At 44.6% G+C, this 9200-nt stretch overlaps 1 pseudogene; it reads left to right on the top strand.

Annotated features, from left to right (window-relative positions):
• Positions 1 to 3862: 3862 nt before the first annotated feature.
• Positions 3863 to 4653, top strand: LOC132504243 (myelin-associated neurite-outgrowth inhibitor-like; annotated as a pseudogene).
• Positions 4654 to 9200: the final 4547 nt, after the last annotated feature.

A 9200-nucleotide genomic window follows, 5' to 3' on the forward strand; every position in this document is an offset into this window, starting at 1 on the left:
TTGAGTGCAGGCCAATTATATTTCATATTAATTTCTTTCAGGGCTCCTAACGGGATATTAGAAAATATTTCTTTTTAAAGGGACTTTGAGTCTGATAGGTTGAGACCCGCTGATCTAGCAGATATGGTCAACATACGGCCTATTAGATATGGAACATACGGCTATGTTCCACACCAACTTTAGCCTCAAGAACTCCATGGGGAAAGCAACAGTAAAATTATAAAGTGATTTATTCCTCACTTCTGCTACCAGCTTGTTCTTTATTTAGGGAATGTGCTGTTTCTGGAGATATATAATTACACATTTGGAGCACATGCATCTGTCATTATGTTATACAATGACAGATTTTACAATGTCTACGTGCCAGATAAGTGAATCTTACATCTATAAATGCCTGAAAGTTAATTTAAACATCTTTTTCATTGAAGCATACAGCTTCATCTGACTGGCCTTTTGCATCTCGAGGCCATTGTAATGACCGTGCTATAACCAAACCACGCTCTAAAATGCACTGAGGTCAACCACTGCTGGCCTCGCAACTAAATGGTAACAGACTGATGAGCTTTTTGCAGTTCTTTTGGAGCTTTTTATAGGAACTTATTTCTTTTTATGGACTATTAATCTATTTATTGCTGCTCTTAGCATTGATGGCCTCAAGCAGTGCCCCCCATCTCTAATTTGCTGCATTCATACAAACATTTGTTTTAACGCCCACATTACCAGTGACAGTACATTTTTCATCTCTTGGAACCTAGCGCTATAGCCAAAGCCTTTTCAATCCCAACTTTCAAAAGCCTTCTAGCTTAAGAAAAAAAAACGAACATTTATTATAAGCTTATGGGGGTACCTTAAGGGCAAAAGTGAACCAAGGAGGCAGAACCAGGAAGTAGAAACTCAGCAGAAACCAAAGAGGCCATTTTCTTAGTATTGCTCACCTCTGCTCCCTTTGCCTGTCCAGTTCTTTTCTTTTGCTTCTGTAAACTCCCCTTCTTGGCTTCTCCATAAACATGAGTCTGCCACAAACCCTAAGGTTACATCAACTCAGTTCTGGTCACTTGCAGAGAACAGAGGGCTGCCTCTCTCCCAGTGCCAATCCCAGAGGAGAGAATCAGATTGGCCCTTTTGGGTTAGGTTTCCCTGTAGTCCGATTGATAAGGTCATCGGACCTTAGGATAAAAATGGCTGCTGGGGCCACCTCTGTGAGGAAGGGCAGTTTTTAGAGGAAGAATGTTGTGATAAACTGGCTTACCATGCATCAAAGGAAACGGACAATCCAGACTGTTGGAACTTTGTCTAAAATAAAAATAATTTCTGTGTGGGGGTCTGAGGTGCTCCCCTATGAAGAAAGAACATGAGGTTTGGCCCCATTATTATGTGGTAGGTACTTTTTATCTGAGGCCCTTGATTGTCTACTCCCTGTTTCTTTTTCTTTCTTCCTTTCTTTCTTTTCTTTCTTTCTTTTCTTCCTTCTTTCCTTCTTTCCTTCCTTCCTTCCTTTCTTTCTTTTTTTAATTTGATATAATTCACATACCATAAAAGCCACCTGGGGCTTCCCTGGTGGCGCAGTGGTTGAGAGTCCGCCTGCCGATGCAGGGGACGCGGGTTCGTGCCCCGGTCCGGGAGGATCCCACATGCCGTGGAGCGGCTGGGCCCGTGAGCCATGGCCGCTGGGCCCGTGCGTCCGGAGCCTGTGCTCCACAACGGGAGTGGCCACAACAGTGAGAGGCCCGCGTACCGCAAAAAAAAAAAAAAAAAAAAAGCCACCTTTTTATTTTTTTAATTTTGTGTTTTTAAAATAATTTTATTTATTTTGGCTTGCCGGGTCTTAGTTGTGGCACACGGGATCTTCGTTGCGGCATGCAGCCTTCTTAGTTGGGCATGAGAACTCTTAGTTGCTGCATGCATACGGGATCTAGTTCCCCGACCAGGGATCAAACCTAGGCCCCCTGAATTGGGAGTGCAGAGTCTTACCCACTGGACCACCAGGGAAGTCCTACAACCTTTTTAAAATGTACAAATCAGTGACTTTTAGTAGATTCACAAGCGTTCTGCAACTATCACCATTATCTGTTTTCCAGTCCATTTTCATGATCCCAGATGGGAACCTCATACTCGGTAGCGATCACTCCCCATTATTTCTTTCCCCCAGTCCTAAGCAACCATGGATCAACTCTCTGTCTCTGTGGATTTGCCTATTCTGGGCATTTCATAAAAATAGAATCATACAATATGTAGCCTTTTGTACTTGGCTTCTTTCACTTAGCATAGTTTTCAAGGTTCATACACGTTGGCATGTGTCAGTGTTTCATTCCTTTTTATGGCTAAATATTCCATTGTATGGATAGACCACATTTTATTTATCCATTCATCAGTAGATGGACATTTAAATTACTTCCACTTTTGGGGTATAACGCTACTTATGAATAATGCTACTATGAACATTCATGTACAAGTTTTTACGTGAACGTATCTTTTAAAAATTTTTATTTATTTATTTATTTATTTATGGCTGCGTTGGGTCTTTGTTGCTGCGGGCGGGCTTCCTCTAGTTGCGTTGAGCGGGGGCTACCCTTCGCTGTGGTGCACAGGCTTCTTATTGCAGTGGCTTCTCTTGTTGTGGAGCACGGGCTCTAGGAGCGAGGGCTTCAGTAGTTGTGGCACGTGGGCTCAATAGTTGTGGCTTGCGGGCTCTACAGCACAGACTTAGTAGTTGTGGCACACGGGCTTAGTTGCTACGCAGCATGTGGGATCTTCCTGGACCAGGGCTTGAACCTGTGTCCCCTGCATTGGCAGGCGAATTCTTAACCACTGTGCCACCAGGGATGCCCCAAAATGTTTTGTTAAAGCAGCTGCACCATTTTACTTTCCCACCAGCAGTATATGAATACTCCAATTTCTCCAGCTTTGCCATCTTTTTGATGGTCGATTGTTTTGATTATACCCATGCTAGTGGGATGCAGTGGTATCTCACTGTGATTTTGATTTGCATTTCCCTAGTGACCAATGATATTCAACATCTTTTCATATCCTTATTCACCTTTTGTGTATCTGCTTTGTAGAAATGTCTGTTCAAACCTTTTGCCCATTTATCGTTGGGTTGTCATTTTACTGATGAGTTATAAGAGTTAAAGAACCTTTAAGATTCTAGACCCTTCTCAGATATATGATTTTTCCCATTCTGTGGGTTGTCTTCTTTTTCTCAATAGTGGCCTTTGATGCACAAAAGTTTTAAATTTTGATGAAGTCCAATTTATCTACTTTTTTCTTTCGTCACCTGAACTTCAGGTGTCATATCTAAAAAACCACTGCCTAATTCAAGGTCACAAAGATTTACACTTATGTCTTCATATGACTCATAGTTTTAACTCTTGCATTTAGGTCTTTGATCCATTTTGAGTTAATTCTCATATATGGTAAGAGGTAGGGGTCCAACTTCATCATTTGCATGTGGATATCCAGTTGTTCCAGCACCATTTGTTGAAAAGACTATTCTTTCCTTGTTGAGCTGTCTTAACGTCTTTACTAAAAGCCTTGGTGTTTTTTTTTAAGCTAAATTCCCAGAGTTGCTCAATAGCTGACTACACTCAGCCAAGCATACAATACGCAACTGAATGTGATTAAGATTATGTGAAGGGCGACTGCGCAGCGTCGGCAGGGAGCGCGGGCTGCGAAGAGGCGGGCCGGGCCGAGCCGGGCGAGGGGGAACGCGGACCGGGGAGGCGGCGGCGGCAACCTGGGCCTCGCGGCTCAGCCGCGCATCGGAGCAGGCCTCCGCGGCGCGCGCCCCTCGCCGAGCCCGCCCCGGGCCGGCGAGCGCTGGTCACCGAGGCCCAGGCCGCCACCGCGGCGCGTTCTTGAAATCATGAATCCTGTTTATAGCCCGGGTTCTTCTGCGGTTCCCTATGCAAATGCCAAAGAAATTGGATATCCAGCTGGTTTCCCCATGGGTTACGCAGCAGCTCCTGCCTATTCCCCCAACACGTACTCTGGAGCGAATCCTACCTTCCAAACAGGTTACACTCCTGGCACACCTTACAAAGTGTCCTGTTCCCCACCAGCGGGGCGGTGCCACCGTACTCCTCCTCCCCAACCCCTACCAGACCGCTGGACACCCCTAGCGAAGTGCCTACCCCCAGCAGAGCGCGCACGCACAGCAAGGCACGTACTACCCCCAGCCCCTGTATGCAGCCCCGTCACGTCATCCACCACACCACAGTGGTGCAGCCCAACAGCATGCCAGCGACGGTGTCCCCTGCTCCCATCCCTCTGCCTAGAGGCAACGGGGTCACCATGGGCACGGTGGCGGGGACCACTATAGCCATGTCAGCGGCTACCTTGCTGACTGCCCGCCCACTCCCCAACTCCTGTCGCCCCCCACCCCATCACTGTGCCCACTTATCGGGCCCCAGGAACACCCACCTACAGCTATGTGGCCCCTCAGTGGTGATCACCCTGCAAACGTTTTCGGATGGAGCTGTGCAGTCATATCGTGGAGGTTCCACAGCTGGTGCTGCAGGCCTTGGGCCTCCAACCAGGACTTTGTTCTTAATGCTCTCGATACTTAGCTAAACACTACTACGGCCGGCCCAGCAGGTCCCAGCGCCCTCAGTCTCCAACTGACTCTGTGGGTTGGTCTTAAAGCAAATCCTGTTTGGTGGGCTGCCAGGCAATTTTTTAGCTAACTGTAATGAAAAAAAGGGAGTATTAATCTATTCTGAATCATATCTAGCTGAATGCATGTTTAAAAAAAAACAACACAAAAACAAAGCTTGTTCCATCTACCTGCAGTGACTGATGCAGAACCATCATATGCAAAATCCAAAGGAATGGAAAAGTATTTTACAACTTGTATCATCAATGCACTCTTGTAATGTATGCAAAGTTTTAAAGTTATAAGTGTTAAAGTGAATTTCTTCATAGAGCATCTGAAATCTCTTTGATGATTCTTCAGCCTTTTGGTGTTGACGTGGGTTGCCAATTGGAAACATGGACTTCTACCTTCCACCCATCTGTTCCTTTTGCACGGACTGCACTGGGAGAGAGTTGCAGGGACAGGGAGAGTGTGGGGAGGCCACCGCTGCTTGGGGTGCAGCCAGGTTAATGGCTTTCTCTCCATTTAGGCTTGTGGGGTCAGTGTGATGTGGACGTCCTTAGGGATTACCATAAATCCAGTTAGGGACAAAAGGTGGTTTATGTATCAGCAAAGCAATGTTCTCTATCTAAATTTTCATTACAAATCTCTTACAGATAGAGATGATGCTTTCTATATGTTTAATGGAAAAGTCCTATGTAGAGCGAAATTATTTTCCTGGGATGGAAGATATGTGAAAGAGAACCAGCCACACTTGGAGGAGGTATTGGCCTCTCCTTTATTTAGCTTAGAAAAATCATTCCTTTCCCCCGCCCCCTCGGGGGAAATGTTTGAGTCACCTGAAAACATATGTAGGCATTGTTGTTCTCCCTCCCACAAGGAAGGGCAAAGACTTCATTCAGCTGTGTGTTATGAAGAAAGTTGTATATTTAAGAACTTTTAAAAGGGAACAAAACTTTATTGGATATTGATTGTTCCTTGTAGAGAGGCAGGGCTGTGGCTGTGTTTCGGCCCATGCACTCGATGGGGACTTGTCCTCTGAGACCATCTGGAGGGCGCTCGTGGAGATGGCTGTGGGGAGGTGTGAGGAAAGGGCTGGCGCCTGTTGTCTGTGAGCCCCTTTGGCCATATCTTCTTGCGGCTGGGGACACTCAGCACAAAGCACGTGTGGACAGCAAAGGGCCAGGCAGCATCAGAACGTGTTTGCCTGCCAGAACTTACTACAGAAAGGATTTTGTGTTTAAAATCTGAATATTGTACATAAGAAACCAAGAGGATTTTTTGACTAAATGTGCCCAACTTGTATCGATGGGTGTGTGTGTGTGGGTCTGTCCTCAGATGAAGTCAGAGGGGGTGGGGGGTGAGGGTTGTTCCCTTTCAGCGGTCTGTCAGCGGTCTGTCACCCCAACGTCATTTCAAGCGCTGTGGGCCTCAGGTGGGGAGGGCACCTTACTTTCCTTACGGCTCCGGCAGCTGGTCAGGGCTCCGGCACTGGGGTGGCATTCAGCCCCGGATGGTGAGTGGGATACCTGACCCCTGAGCCTTTGGTAACCTTATTTTTTATAGTGAGTGCTCTTCATAATTTTATTTTTCACATCTTATTTTATAAGGAATAAGATGTTTGCATGGATCATTGTAAACAGAAGATTTATTTCTAATGTCTATAACATAGTGTGTTTACTAATAAGTACTTTAAATTGCTTCAAGAGCACTTAACCTACCTTTGTGTGTATTCGTGTGTGTGTGTGTGTGGCAGCCATTTACCCCAGGCACAGTGTCCACTTCTTCAACTCTTTGTTGGTAATTCCACCTGTGTAGTGGGCGGTTTGTAATATCGATATGTTCTCCAGGGCCTGAACTGATCCAGTAACAGAGAAGCTGGTTTCCCCAGTTTAGTATAATAAGTTAGGAGAAAATATGATTTTAGTATATGTTTTTTAAAAGTCCCAAACAGACTGCACATAAACAGATACACACATGCGACTACCTGCAAGGGTTGGAGTCATTTGAATTCAGGAGGAAGTTATGAGAAATTATATAGGCTGTTTCTTCCAGCTTGCCTGAGACTTGGCACACACAGGGTGAATGTTTTCACGAGCACTGAATTAAATGGTGTTTTCAAGAGAAAGAAAAGAGTGGGTTGCGTTTTCTCCCCATTTATATCAGCTTTATAAACACTTTCCCCCCTGTAATTTCTAAAAAAATCTTGTTTCCCTTTTGTGAAGTTGAGTTGGGAGACTTCATCAAATACTTTTGCATTATGGAATACATCTGTGTGGAGATCTTTTCAATTTTGAAACTATCGGGGCATCAGTTATCAAATGTGAAAGGTAGATCTTGTCTAGCAGGTAAGAATCTGGATATAATGAATAGTAACAAAACTATCATATGTTGTAATTTTAGCAGCATTTAGTTCCAGTAAAATTAAGGAATACAGCTTCTGTTATAAAGTTGCATAATTTGATATCCTAAGCACAATAGCAGAACATTCAGAGAAATTTTGCATTTTTTATATGTGACATTCCTAACTTGAGAGTCTTTCAGCTAAATTACAGTTATTTTAGAAGCTGAGACAGGCAAATAAAGGAACTAATTCCTATAAACATAGATATCATCATAGACATTTTTTAAAAATTTTGTTCTACAGCCTTCCCCTAAGGTTTAGAAGGTATGTTTCTCTGCTTAGGGAAACTCTGTTTGGATCTGGGCCAGGTGACTGAACGTTTCACGATGAGTGATGGTCCCATCAGCTTGCTGCCTCTGAGAACTGAGGCCAGCATCAGGGCCAGGGCCATCGTGGTGATAAGCACAGAAGCGCTTCCAGAATCTTTTGTCTCTTGTGTTTGATCTTTTCTCAACATTCTTGTTGGTTTAGTTATTAGGCCTACCAGTTGTATTATATGACTCTGTTTCTTGAGTGCTATGCAAACGTAGTATTTACAGGAGCTGAGGGTGGTCCTGGGCCATGGGCTGGACACCTGGTTGGTACTTGGTACTCGCCCTGCCCTTCCCAAGCTGGGCATGCAGTGCCTCACTCCATCTGCTGGTATCGGCACTTCAAACAAGAGGAAATAGATTCTTGGGGCTTGGGATATACTAATCTCTGGTAGTGCTGTCCTGCCAGCAGGTGGAGAAAGGATGGCAGGCACCAGACGCATCAGTATTGGGGCCTGCTTTTTAAGAAGGAAACTCAGAATTCTTCACCTGTCCTTTGTAAACATTTGGAAAGAGTATTACTCCGACCAGTTGGGTCACCTTCTCCCTATCTGGCAGCTAACAGCTGGACGCCCCAGTTCTTGCCAGCCTGGGCATTGCCCAGATGGGACAGGACGCCTGTCTGACATCTTCTGGCCGTGCAAGGGCAGGCTTAAGGGTGTGGGGCTTGAGGTGGGGTACAGCTTCTGGTTCTTCTCTTGGTGCTTTCTAAGGACGGGGTGTGTCTCTAGAAAGGAGTGGTTGGCATAGGGGAAGGGTGGACTGTGTGACTCTCCTCTCTAGTACGTTTCAAATGATGGTGTGTTTTTTTCTCCTGAGCTGTTTATTGCTCAACCTGAGCTTTCTGAAAGGAGCCTGCAGAGGACACGCTGCAGAGGAGGGTCTGATCTTTTCAGATAGAAAGTTGCAGAGTTGATCTTACATGTTTCAGAGGATTTGCCTCTTTTCCCACCCTATTCACTTGAAGAACAGAAAACCTCTGGAGTAATCTTATTTGAATCCCCAGGACCAATGTCAAGTCACTTGGGACAGGGAGACCAAGGAGAGGCTGGCATCTCCGTGCAGGGAGCCTGCAGTGAGCTTCAGGGGATGCTGTGCTCCCAGGATTGGTGTGCTGGAGATGACAAGTGTCTTATCTTGGTCTCCTGAGCCCTATTGGAGTCTCCTATAGCTCCTCGTGGAGACCAGTAGTCAGCAGAATAATTGGGCTGGACCTGAGGCCAGCTCTCATGTGTTCCTGGTGGGGTTACTGTGATGGCCACTCAAGAGAGACCCCAGGGAGCCACTGTTACTGACTAGGAAATGGTTCTTTTTTTTTTTTTTAATGAATTTTGAATACCGCTTTTTTTTTTTTTTAGACCATTCTCATAGTACTTTTTTAAAACTTAAGCCAGCATTGTCTTCCAGTGTTAAAGGCACCCCCACCTCTGCACTGAACTCCAGGTGTCAATCAATACAAAGGAACATCCATCCTGAGCCAATTACATTATGTGTAAATTCATGCTATTTTTTAATGCAATCTGATGAGTAGATAAGCTCAGACTTAAAATGCTTAAAAGCACGTTTATTTTAACAAGAATTGTTATGTATTAATACTGCAATTTTCAATAAAGATTGACTTGTGTTGCAAAAAAAAAAAAGATTATGTGAAAAATCCCAACTGTAATCAGCAGTCACTTTTACTTTATAAACTAAGATTACTCTAGCTAGTGCACTGGATATATTCACTATCTTAATTGTGCTGATGGTTTCATGGGTGTGTACCTATGTCAAACTTATAAAATTGTATAATTTAAATATGTGCAGTTTACTGTATGTCAATTATGCCTCAAGAGAGCTGTTTTTAAAGAGATAAACTCAGGGCAAGAGTGTAAATGAAACAATTTTTTTTTTC

This window comes from Lagenorhynchus albirostris, chromosome 14 (genome assembly GCF_949774975.1).
Source record: "Lagenorhynchus albirostris chromosome 14, mLagAlb1.1, whole genome shotgun sequence".
NCBI lineage: Eukaryota > Metazoa > Chordata > Mammalia > Artiodactyla > Delphinidae > Lagenorhynchus > Lagenorhynchus albirostris.